Below are 12,655 nucleotides of genomic sequence, written 5' to 3'. Positions count from 1 at the left end.
GAATTGACTAGCTAGGTAGCCGATGCTGGTACCTGCGGATGTCAGAAGTCCCGAATCTCTCAGTGAAGGGGGTTTGGATAGTGACCACCAGGGGGCAGCAAATTCACACCGCTCAGGTAAAAACCTGCCAGAAGCTTTTCCACAGGAAATCTCTTGGTAGCCCCATTAATGGAGCTATAGGTGGGTGCGGGGTGGTGGTGGTGGTTTGCAAATACAGTGGTGCCCCGCTAGACGAAAATAATTCGTTCTGCAAATCTTTTTGTCTAGCGGTTTTTTCGTCTAGCGAAGCGGCAATGCAAACCGCGGTTTTCACTAGACGAAGGAAAAAAACTAAAAAAAATTCGTCTAGCGAGGCAGCCCCATAGACAATTTCGTCTAGCGAGGCATTCGTCTAGCGGGGCACCACTGTACATAGGAAACCGGTTTATGCTAACTCAAGACAACTGGTCTGTATTGATCCAGCATCGACTGCATCAAATTGTATCGTATCCTGGGTTTCAGACAAGACTCTCCAGGCCGTGTCTGGAACCTGGCAGCTTTGGCTGCAAAATAAGTGCTCTGCTACTGCTGTGGCCCTCAATACCTGCACCCCATTTCCTGGCTCATAGAATTGTAGAGTTGGAAGGGACCCCGAGAGTCATCTAGTCCAACCCCCTGCAATTCAGGAATCTCAACTAAAGCATCCATGACATCTAGCCATCCAACTTCTGGCCGGCCCTCTGGCTGGGGGGGGGGGGAGGCTCAGCAGCCCTGCACTGAGCGGTCTTGGGTCCAAATGCTTTTATTCTCTCGGCTACTGGCGGCTTATGGAAATGTACCAATGCTTTTGAACACACTCAAAACAGGTAAAGAAAGAGGACAGCTGCCATACTTCCAGCAGCTGCGTAGAAGACAAATAATGTATAGAAAGGGGGTGACTAGAAGAATCATAATCGTAGAAGAGACCCCGAGAGTCAATGGATCTCAGTGCCCGTCATCCCTGACCATTGGGCATGCTGGCTGGAACCTGCTTTTCAAAAACAAAATCAACGCACAAAGCTGGAAGCAAAAAAAAAAAAAAAGTGTGCGCTGGCCGGGCTGAGACAGGGCCAGCGCCCCAGCTGTGGTTGAACCTCTTTCCCCTGTCTGATTTTATGACACTGCTTGCCAGCTGTGTGGGTGTTTCCCGCCAGCGGCGGACTTGTCCCAGGCTGCTTTTAAGGCCAGCATCCGCCTGTCTTCTCTGCTGTCGCTCTCATGGGACGCAGCCACAATCGCTGCTTTGTGGCTCAAGCTTCTGCCCTTCGCCCCGGGAGGGGAGGGGGAGATGGGAGGAAGGGCCGGGGCTTGAGGGTGGGAGGCTGGGAGGAACAAAGGGGACCTCTCAAGTCCCAGCATGCCTGCTATTGTCCCCTGGTAGACAGGTCAGCCCCCTGCCCCTCACCCCAGCACACAATGGGTGTCCGGCTGCTGGGACAAAGGAGAGGCTGGTGGGGATGGGGAGGGGAGGGGAAGTGGCATTTTCTGCTCCAGTTCTCCAAGACTTTCCCCATCTTGTAGGGGGGGGCTTATTGAGAGAAGGGGTGTCTGATTCCCAGGAGGGAGGGAGAGAAATTGCAGCCTGTTCATCTGGATTAGGGCAACCCTATCCACTTTGGGATGTAGCCAGCTATGTCCAACTCAAAGTAGACTCATTGAAATGAAGGGATGTAGGTTTATTCTTAAAGGACCATTTCTATACCGCTTAAATAAAAAAAATTGTCCAGTAGCGCCTTAGAGACCAACTAAGTTTGTTCTGCATGCACACAACAGCTTATACCCAGAACAAACTTAGTTGGTCTCTAAGGTGCTACTGGACAATTTTTAATTTTCAAAATTTATTTCGACTGTGTCTGACCAACACGGCTACCTACCCAAATCTATACCGCTTAATACAGAAACAAAGGGTGATAAAGCATGGTATTAACGACTATTAAAAACACATATATCAGTGCCATAATTGGTAACCTCTTCTTTTTCTGAATCTTCCTGCACCTCATCCGGGACTCTGCCCATCTCTTACCCAGGATCCCAACCAGCTCACAGGCTCACCCCATAACTGGCGGGGCTGATCTGTGGCAATTGGTTTCATTGGGTCCACTCTGAGCAGGGCTTAGCTCAATATAACCCTTTGCGCCACATCCGCTTCCTCTCTGTCAGAGAATAACCTTCTTTTAACAACGAAAAAGTACCGGGTATTTGGCGAAAGTGGAAGACGGAAGGAACAACGGGGTTGTCTGCAAACAGAACACTTGCTGTAAGGAATTCTGTTTAAAAACTGCAGGCAAAAGAGGTGGGGACAAAGTCCAACTGCCCTGGGGCCATAGGATCCCCACCCATTTTATGTGGCCAGCTGTAAGTATTTTATGGGAATGCACAAATGCCGGCATAGGCTTATTCAACCTGAGGGGAGTGGGAGAAAGAAAACAGAACCAGCTGCCAAACAGATTAGGGGTGGGAAACCTTAGGCTCGAAGGCCAGTGGCATAGCGTGGGTTGAAAGCGCCCAGGACAAGTCTAGTATTGCACCCCCTAAAAAGTGGTGGTAGTGGCAGCTTCGGTCGCCTGTGAGCCCCGAAGGCGGCTCCTGGGTTTGCCATGCACCTCCATCTAGGGACCTACCAAGGCCCCTTGGCCAAGAGCTCCTGAGAAGGTCACCCTCCCCTGAGCGGAACAGGCAAGCACAGCCAAACCCCCCCCCCTGGGTCTCCTCTCCTTCCTGCCCCCTTGCCTTCAGCCGCCTGGCGCACAATTGCCTCCAGCCCCTTGAAGGCACAGAGTGGAAAGGCAGGAACGGGCACATAAGGCGCCCCCTCTAGCTTTGAGCACGGAAGCTCCTCTCTTCTTCTCTGCCCTGCTGCCCACTGGATCCAGGCCTAGGAGTCCTGTCCTGTCCCATCCCATCCCCCCACCCCACCCCGCCTGGCCTTGCCCAGCCTGGCTTGGGGAGGGGGCATCCCGCTGGGTCTTTCTTGGCTCCGGCCACCAGTGAGCCAGTTCAGTCCTAGACAAGTCTGCTTGGGTGCTCCAGCCTTAAAGGCAGGGCCATCAATTGGGCACCCGGGTAGGAGGAGCCACCACAGAACTGTTAGCAAAGTTTCAGAGGCAGGAGAGAGTGGGGTGGGATGTGAAGAAGAAGAAGAAGAGTTTGGATTTGATATCCCGCTTTTCACTACCCGAAGGAGTCTCAAAGCGGCTCACATTCTCCTTTTCCCTTCCTCCCCCACAACAAACACTCTGTGAGGTGAGTGGGGCTGAGAGACTTCAAAGAAGTGTGACTAGCCCAAGGTCACCCAGCAGCTGCATGTGGAGGAGTGGAGACACGAACCCGGTTCCCCAGATTACGAGTCTACCACTCTTAACCACTACACCACACTGGCTCTCAAGGAAATTTTTGCGCCCCTTTACATTTTGCACCTAGGACAACTGCCCCTGTGCCCCACCCCATGCTAAGCCACTGCTGGAGGCTAAATGTGGCCCTCTATAAGTCTTTCCACCTGGCCCTCAGAACTCTTCCCAGACCCTCACACCAGTCCTGATTTGCACTTCAAGTGTTTCTCTCATCATGCCTGTTGCTTGTCTGGACGGAGGGTGGAGAGGGGACCATGAGTGGACGAAGAAACCAGCCCACAGTAGATAGGTGAAATTTATACAGTATCCATTGTTCAACTGGCCGTGGCTCAGAGGAGAAGCTTTTCCCAGGCTCTGCTCTGGGACATAGGAAGAGCTTGATGGTTTGTATTACTTTTGGCAACTGTGTTCTTCGCTGTGCATTTACGGCTTGGGCTTTCGGTAACGGATTCCTAAAAAATATCAAATTCCAAACGTTTTAAGAAGCATTTCCACTTAGCCACTCTGGGAAGGGAAAGGGAAGGGGGTGAGGAGGGAAATGTGAGATTTGAGGAGCGGAGCAGCTGCAGTCAGGTTTAAGCCGAAAGGAGATGGCAGGAAGGGCAGCTGGAGTGCTGGGGGCAGGAAAGCCCACCCTCCTCCCTATCGTGTAGGTGCACAATCTTGCAGTGGCAAGAGCTGCAGCCCTGTAGGAAACTTATCTGCTTGCTTCACATCCAAGAATTTCTATACCGCCAGCGTTAAGAAAAATAATAATAATGGCACTGAACAGTAGAAAACCAAAACAAAATAAAAAATAAAAAAAAATCTTTCCAGTAGCACCTTAGAGACCAACTAAGTTTGTTCTTGGTATGAGCTTTCGTGTGCATGCACACTTCTTCAGATACACTGAAACAGAAGTCGCCAGACCCTTATATATAGTGAGAGAGTGGGGAGGGGTATGACTCAGAAGGGTGGTGGGAATGGGTGATCGGCTGATAGGTGTGGAAAACCTGTTGAAGACTGTTAACGACTGCAATTGGTCTTACAGGAAAAGGCAAGGGGTGAGATGGCTAAAGATAGCTTTGTCATGTATAATGAGATAAGAATCCAATGTCTTTGTTCAGACCAGGTCTCTCCGTGGTTTTAAGTTTGGTAATTAGTTGCAATTCAGCAACTTCTCTTTCCAGTCTATTTTTGAAATTCCTTTGCAGTAAGACAGCTACTTTGAGATCTTGTATAGAATGTCCTGGGAGACTGAAGTACTGGTTTCTCTGGGAGACTGAATGTACTGGTTTCTCTGTCTTGTGATTCCCGATATCAGATTTATGTCCGTTTATCCTTTGGCGTAGGGTTTGGCCTGTTTGTCTAATATAGAGAGCTGAAGGGCACTGTTGGCATTTGATGGCATACACAATGTTAGAAGATGAGCAATTAAATAGTCCCGAGATGGTATGTTTGATGTCGTTGGGGCCAGTAATGGTGTTGTCCGGGTTTATGTGGCAGCAAAGTTGGCACAAAGTTGGTAGAAAACCAGCCATCAAATTACATTCATAAATGAAGTACAAGACCCATAAAAAAAGATATCCAAATCAAATATGTGAATTGGCAGTGTGTCAATCTGAACTTTAGTTTATTACTGTAGATCATGGCATGAGTCAAAAGTTTGACATAACTTCATATGACAGGAGCACCTCCACAATTAACTGTCTTGATCCTGGTACGGGTCTAATCTCAGGAACACGCCCTGAAAGGCATTCAGGAGACATCCTTGTTTGGATAAGGATCAGCACATGTTAACCTAGCTACCATTAAAATTGACAAAACAAAATCGAAAATTCTTTCTAGTAGCACCTTAGAGACCAACTGAGTTTGTTCCTGGTATGAGCTTTCGTGTGCATGCACACTTCTTCAGAAAATTGACTTAACACTTGAATGGAGGCCGTCAAGATAATGGTGGGATAACTTTGAGGCAGGAGGCAGACAAGGCGGCCAGTTTAGTCATCGCTAACTGTGAATTATGGGGGAAAGGTAGGAAACTCTGGGATAAATTCAACGGAACCACGGGACTATTGGAATTATAGGAATTGGTCATTTCAAAGCCCCGCTCCCTTCTCTATTTGAACGCATTGGCAAAAATGGTACAAAAGCCCTTGATTTTCAAAGGTTGGCTCTCAAAACTCCGAGAATTCTGCTTGGTGCCAACAAGAAATGCATACCTGCTTCTCCTTCAGGACAGGTGTACAGTTCCTCTCCCCCCCCCCCTTGCTATTTAGTATGAGTTCTGTGGCAAAATTTTCATTCTCTGTAGGATTTTGAGAATAATCAGGGATCAAAGTGTGCCTGCATTGTAGGACCCGTGGCTTGCTCAAAATGTAATTTTGCTGCACGAAGCAGCATTTATTCAGGCAACTCGTGTTTTGTGCCCATTCAACGAATGTGTGACCATGCACGGATCCAGAACAAGACATGAGACAGGGGCATAACAGCACAGGCTTATGCACACTCTGACAATGTGAGCAATAACCTGGAACTGTGCCTGGCTGAGACCTACTTTTCAATCATGATATGTCACCAGCTAAACATCGCGATATACGAATATATCACCATGTCTGAAACAATGGTGGAGCTATGAAGAGGCATTGGCTGGCTTCAAGGTCCCCCCCCCCCCACATTGCGATTTTTGCACACACCATCATTCACCATATACAGTGGTGCCTCTGGTTATGAACTTAATTCATTCCGGTGGGCCACTCTTAACCTGAGGTACCACTTTAGCTAATGGGGCCTCCCGTTGCCACCACGCCGCCGGAGCGCAATTTCTATTCTCATCCTGAGGTAAAGTTCTTAACCTGAGGTACTACTTCCGGGTTAGCAGTGTTTGTAACCCAAGGTACCACTGTATTGCCAGGTCAGAAACTATGAATCCGACATCGCAATCTGGACTTCAAACCGGTTTTGGACACATGTTGATACAGTATATCACGCAGCCTTACCTGGAATGTATCCCTTGCACAAAACAGGCGGTTGTTTGTATATTCTTTCACCTTCATTACATGTAATAAACCAAGCTTTCTTTATTCCTCTGGTTTAAGAACTTAAGTGTGAGAGTAAACACATATTCCTAATGGACGAACCTCATCACTCTAGCAAAATACCTGTGCATTCAGACACATGCTTGTAACAAATACATCGACACAGCTAAATCATTCTTCTGGGAAAGCCTGCTGCGAGATCAGGTGAGTTTTCCGCAGGCTGTTAAATGCCAAGACCAGGAGCGGAGCGGCTGGTGCCCATTGGGTGGGACTAGCGGGGGCAGAATTCAGGAAGACCAACAATGGATGGAGCCAGAGTTATTGGCAGGACAGAGCCACCCTAACCGGTTGTAAGAAAGAAGGCAGGCAAGTGGGGGGGAGGGAGGGTTGGAAATCTGGCAGAGGGCAGAATGAGGTTGGTGGGGCAAGGCCCCACTTGCCCCAATGGTTGTAGGTGACCCCCCGATGTGTGTTGGGGGTGCATTCCAAAGGGCAGGTAAAAGGTAAAGGGACCCCTGACCATTAGGACAAGTCGTGTCAGACTCTGGGGTTGCGGCGCTCATCTCACGTTACTGGCCGAGGGAGCCGGCATATAGCTTCTGGTCATGTGGCCAGCATGACAAAGCCGCTTCTGGCGAACCAGAGCAGCGCACAGAAACGCCGTTTACCTTCCCACCGGAGCAGTACCTATTTATCTACTTGCACTTTGACGTGCTTTCGAACTGCTAGGTGGGCAGGAGCTGGGACCGGGCAACAGGAGCTCACCCCGTTGCGGGGATTCACACCATTGACCTTCTGATCAGCAAGCCCTAGGCTCTGTGGCTTAACCCACAGTGCCACCTGCGTACCAGGTACCAGCACACTGGTTTAATGGGTTGTAAGATGAACATTGGGAGAGTCTGGCTAAGAGTGTCTCTCCTGAAGATGCTCATGGTATGTTGAAAGAGCACCAGAGCTCTGGTAAATGCTGCTGTTTAGCTCTCAGGTTGTATGCATAGGCTTGTAAGCTGAACTTTGCTTCTCAGTAAGGGTGTAAGAAAAGTCCTGCTGCATCAAAACAAGGTGGGACTGGTAGCCCCTGCACCAGCATGTCCAAGGCAGAGAAAGGCCTTTCCCCATTGCCTGCCTTCTGGTTCCTTTTAAGTGGGGATGCCAGGGGTGTTGTAGCCCCACAACCTTGACATGAGTCAACAGTGTGATGCAGCAGCAAAAAAAAGTTAATGCTATTTTAGGATGCATCAACAGAAGTAGAGTGTCCGGTTCAAGGGAAGTAATAGTCTTGCTCTGTTCTGCTTCGGTCAGACCACACCTGGAATACTGTGCCTAGTTCTGGGCGCCAAAATTTAAGCAGGATATTGACAAGTTGGAATGTGTGCAGAGGAGGGTGACCAAGATGATCAAGGGTCTGAAAACCAAGCCGTATGAGGAAAGGTCAAAGGAGCTGGGAAACAATCTCAAAAGCACTATCCCACACCAACCAACCAGATTAATCAACTAGAATGGTAAGTCAATATTTCTTTAATGTGGCGACATACTTGCTTGGGTTATAAAGATTTATTTTCAAAACAGGTGCTAGAGTGCTCTGCACACACTCTGAGAAAAGACTGTCTGGCTCCAAGGAAGCCCCTCAGTCTGCACATGCTCAGAGGTTGCCCCTCTTTGCTTAGCACACGATGCCTTTTGGGTGCTGAGCTTTCCCCCAACATTGGAAACAGCCTTTGGGCAGAGTGTTCTCAGTGAAGCCCCTCCTGCCTTGACTTCTCCCATTTCGGCACTGGAACCAGTCGCCGGGCGAAATGGAAAGGAGGAGACCCAACTGGGCACCGGTGAGCTGAGCTCTTCCTCTGAAGATGGGGAAACATGCACGCCCTCACGTGTCCACACAAAGAGGAAAAGGCGCAGAAGCGCGCGCGCGCTGCACATAACGCCCAGCAAAGGCCAAGCGACTGCCGGGGGGCCATTCACACGTAAGACGTAACCCTGGGTTGTAGGCAGCTCACATTAGCCAAACTCCCGAGTAGACATCCATCGACTCACCTCGGTCCAGCCATCCCAACGGCTCTGCTGCGAGCATAACTCGGTTGGATACAACCCGCGGCGCAGCAGCAGGCACGTCCACGCGTGCCAATCGCAACACGCGCCTTCGCGGAGCGCGCGCACTTGCAGGATCTTCGCCTAGGGAAACCGACCCCCCCCCCCCATCACACACTCCACCCGGCGACACGTGCCTGGGTGTGTGTGTGTGTGTGTGTGTGTATATGTGTATGTGTGACTGTGTGTACAGAGCCGCATCGCCCTCACGCGCCCTCTGGCTGGTCTGCCGCCGCCGCGTCCTCCTCTCCCCGCGCCTCCGCCGCCGCCGTCGGGGGAGCGAGAGCCCGTCCTCCGCCTCCCCAAGACGCATCATGGCGCTGCGCCGGGACGCCGCCGGCTCGTAGGCTGCGCGCAACGCGCCCTCTGCCCGGCTCCCAGCGAAGGGCTGCTGCTGCTGCTGGCTTGGCCGCTGCCGTCGCCGGCCTTGGCCGCTGCTCCGGGCCGGGCGATGCGGCGCTGGGGGACGAGCCCCCCCGAGGCATTCCCCCAGGCGGAGCGCCGGAGCGGGAGCCGAGGCGACGCGAGCGCCGGGAGGGGGACAGGTGCGTCGGGAACGGGGGGTGTCCTCCAGTCGGGGGTGGGTGGAGAAGCTGTTTTTCCCGTGGGAAGGGGGGCACTATATCCGCCCCCCCCCGCCTTCCCGGAACCCTTTTTCTCCTCCAGCCAGCCATTGCATAGGGTCTTTTCTTGATGCAAGGATTTTCCTTTTTTCCTTCTCCTTACCCCTCCTCCTTTTTGGCGTTGTTCGTATTTTTTGGGGGGGGGGGTCGAGGGCATGGCGCTCTCCTTCTTTCTTTCTGCACGCATCCCAATGCGTTTCCATTGGCGTGGCTCAACGTGAGAACAGGGTGACCCGGGCAGAAAGCCAAGGTGGTGTGAGAATCTTTCCCTCCGAGGGGAAAGAGACCGGGGGTGGGGGTGGGAGGGAGGAGGAAAGCTCCAGGGAGTTGGGGGGTGGGAGAAGGGGACAGAAAGGAGGACCTCTCCTTCCTCTCTCTAGAAAAAATAGCCAAATACTTCAAATGCCATCTGGTCCTTTGGCGAGGAAGGTGACTTGCTCTCGAGTAAGCATGCTTGAGATCGGCGCTGTGGATTTCATTTGCTTGATTTGGTTTTTAATTTTTTTTTAAACAAACTATTTTAGCCTGATTGCTTCCTAGCTGTAAAGCTCTTTGGAAGGGCAAGAACGGTTGCAAAATAAGTTAGGAGCGAGAGATTTCTGAATCGAATTCCCTGGGATTGAGAGGCGGTTCGGGGGAGGGGACACGTTTTTAGGATTCTGTTTCTCAACGCACAAACCTGCGCAGAGGCTTCCCTGTCGCCCCGAGAGGCAGAGGTGAGTTGGTGGATTTGGGGTGGACCATGAAGGACGGGGGGGGGGAGCCTGCTCTGTAGGGCCCGATCCACCGGGGAAGGAGATTCCCGCACGTGCCTCCTTGAACTGGACGGGAGCTGCAGTGAGGCTGGTCGAGGCGCGCGGGGGGGGGGGGGAGATTCGGATGCATGGGCCCAAGTGAATTGGTGTTTTTTGTGTGTGTGCAAATGGTAACATCACTACCCTTAGCGTGGTGGGTGGAAAAGAACCCAAAACTGTGAACCCAGATAAGTCACTGCAGACTCCTTGGGAGGGTGGGAGGGAGTGTGTTAGCTAACTACCCCCATTCCTAGTCTGTGCACCGGATACATCCTCACAAACGTCCTTGTCTTAAATTTGCTGTTGGAGCCAGGACACTGAATGCCATTGCACGTACTTTTTTATTTAAAAGGGTAGGCGTTTTGAGAGTTGGAGTTAATAACTCTTTGGCACAGAACCATCTGAGACATAAATTGCTGGTAGCTGCCAGAATGGAGGTGGCTGTACCACACTGGAGAAATCTGAGAAACCTCTGTGTCAAATCATGAGTATGCAGGGGCTTCTCAAGAGAAATCCAACCCAGCAATGGGGGGGGGGACCTAGGGGAGAAATTCAGCCTTAGAGATTCCCAGGCCTTTGGTTTCAGTGTGTTACTCTTGTTAACACAAGGGATAAAGCCCTCTGTCCACCTGCTGACCCGTTTTGGAGTGGCTCTCTGTTCTCAGCTGCATTTCCTGATGGGTGAGAGATTTCCTCTTGCTGTGCAAGCTCTAACTTACTTCTTTCCTTTCGTATACTTGTCTACAAGTGACACTACAATTGTTCCATTTTGTTAATTGCTGATGGTCATTTAAAAAAAAAATTGTATACAACCAGCGGCCCTCCAGATTTAGCTGGACTCACAGCCGCCATCACCCCTGACCATTCGATAGGAAACACAAAGCATGTCAAAATCCTGTGAAAAGGTGGATTCAAGTGAAACATTAAGAAATGCTTTCTAAACTGCATGTGTGTGTGTGTGCGCGCGCACGCCCAGGGGCGTTATGTCACTGAATACCAAGGTGTGTTCATACAGTCGCTGTTTTGGACATTCTGCCCAGTTCAGGTGGTGCAATTGAAGTGGATTTGGTGCTGTTAGGACTTTTTGCAGTAAGGAAGGTGATGGGGAAATGCAGTGGCGGCCTGGCTCAGTATATGGCAGCCTCCTGTGTTCCTAGTTAAATTAGCCCTTTATGAAGAACAATGAGGGCTGGAATCTTTGATTTGCTTTTAGGAAAAGGAGTGTGCATGATTTGCATGCTGGAGGCCTCAAGTTCAATCCCTAGCATCTTTGAGTTGGGCTGGGAGAGACTCCTGCCTGAAAACCTGGAGACCTACTGTCAGTTTGGTGTAGAGACAGTACTGAACTAGATGGACCAAGGATCTGACTCTATCTAGGGCGGCTTCCTGTGCCCCTTTCATTATATCAGTATAAGGCAGGAGCTTCCTGTGCCTTCACATTCACAAGCTTTATCCTTTATTCCCCCACCCCACCCCAATTGCACCACATAATCCCGCAGGCAAAAGGGACTTCATTTGGGTCAGTTGCTCCTCTTTGCCAGAGGCAGATTAATATTTCCCCGCAGCCGGATTAATATTTCTAGTGCCTGGATTATTATTTCAGGCTGCTTGGGAAGTGCTTCCTGGTTGTGTGTGATGATGCCAAGCCTTTCGATGCTCAGGTGGCGCCCCTGCGACCTGAATTCTTCCAAGTTTCCCCAACTGGCTTGTGCAGCTACTGATTCCCCTTGGATGGTTGGATTCTAACTTTACTATGTTGTGGGCAGGTTTGTCTGATGTGGCTTGGACTTGCCTTATACTGGGACAAATTTTAAGATTTTTAACACCCTTCCTGCCTCCTCCATCTGCCTTCGGGAGTATAAATTGGCATTGCAGTTGTGCAGCCTTCCCAAGGCTTAATCTGATGCATGCCTTAGATGCAGCACCTGTTTCCAAACGTGGGGGTGTCTGGAGGAAGGGATCCTTGAAAGAGATTGGGCTGTGGTCAACTGAAGCCCTACTCAGAGAGCAGACTCCTTGAAATCAGTGGACTGCAGTCAGTTGTGGCCATTCAGTGCAATGGTTGGGGCTGATGGGAGTTGTGGCCCAAAACATCCGGTTGGCAAAGGCTGTCCTGTTGTGTCAAGCCCTGATGCAGCCTGTGGTAGGTTCTGGAATAGCCAGACGAATGATAGGATTTATGTCCTTTGGGGGACGGGGCATGGAGCCAGAATTTAATGCCTTCAACTAGGCTTATCTGGCTAGTAATCCAATTAGCAACACTGGCCTTCTGATCACCCTGTTCGCTGTTGATAGCATGCCTTCACAGCATTCTTAGTTTTTGATTTGTGTTTCAACCTAGGAAAGTACAAAGCATCTTCTACGCTCTGTGTGCGTCCATGATCTGCCAGCTTTGTCTTCTCTGACTAGGGATTATACTTTTTTTTTTTTTTAGGACAGGCAGTGGTACAGACATGAAACCATACAGGACAGGTGCCTCTCCTTTTTTGCCGTGGCCCTGTATCCTTTAACAACCACAGACCAGGCAATAACTCAGTGGGTGCTGCCACATCTTGCTGGCATGGGCATAAGAAAGATGAAAGCTATACCTATGAGTTTCTGCCTGTCATACAGATGTGAAATTCATGGGGGTCTTGACAGGAAGAAACGATTGGCAACCCTACTTTCTTGTGGGTTTACTGGTATGCTTCAGCTGAGAGACTCAAGTTTGGATTCGTAGGAACATAGGAGAGAAGTTGTCTGCTCCCAGTGGCTCTTTGGGATCT

The sequence above is a fragment of the Lacerta agilis genome, chromosome 17 (genome assembly GCF_009819535.1).
Source record: "Lacerta agilis isolate rLacAgi1 chromosome 17, rLacAgi1.pri, whole genome shotgun sequence".
NCBI lineage: Eukaryota > Metazoa > Chordata > Lepidosauria > Squamata > Lacertidae > Lacerta > Lacerta agilis.
Note: the sequence above shows the minus strand (reverse complement) of the source record.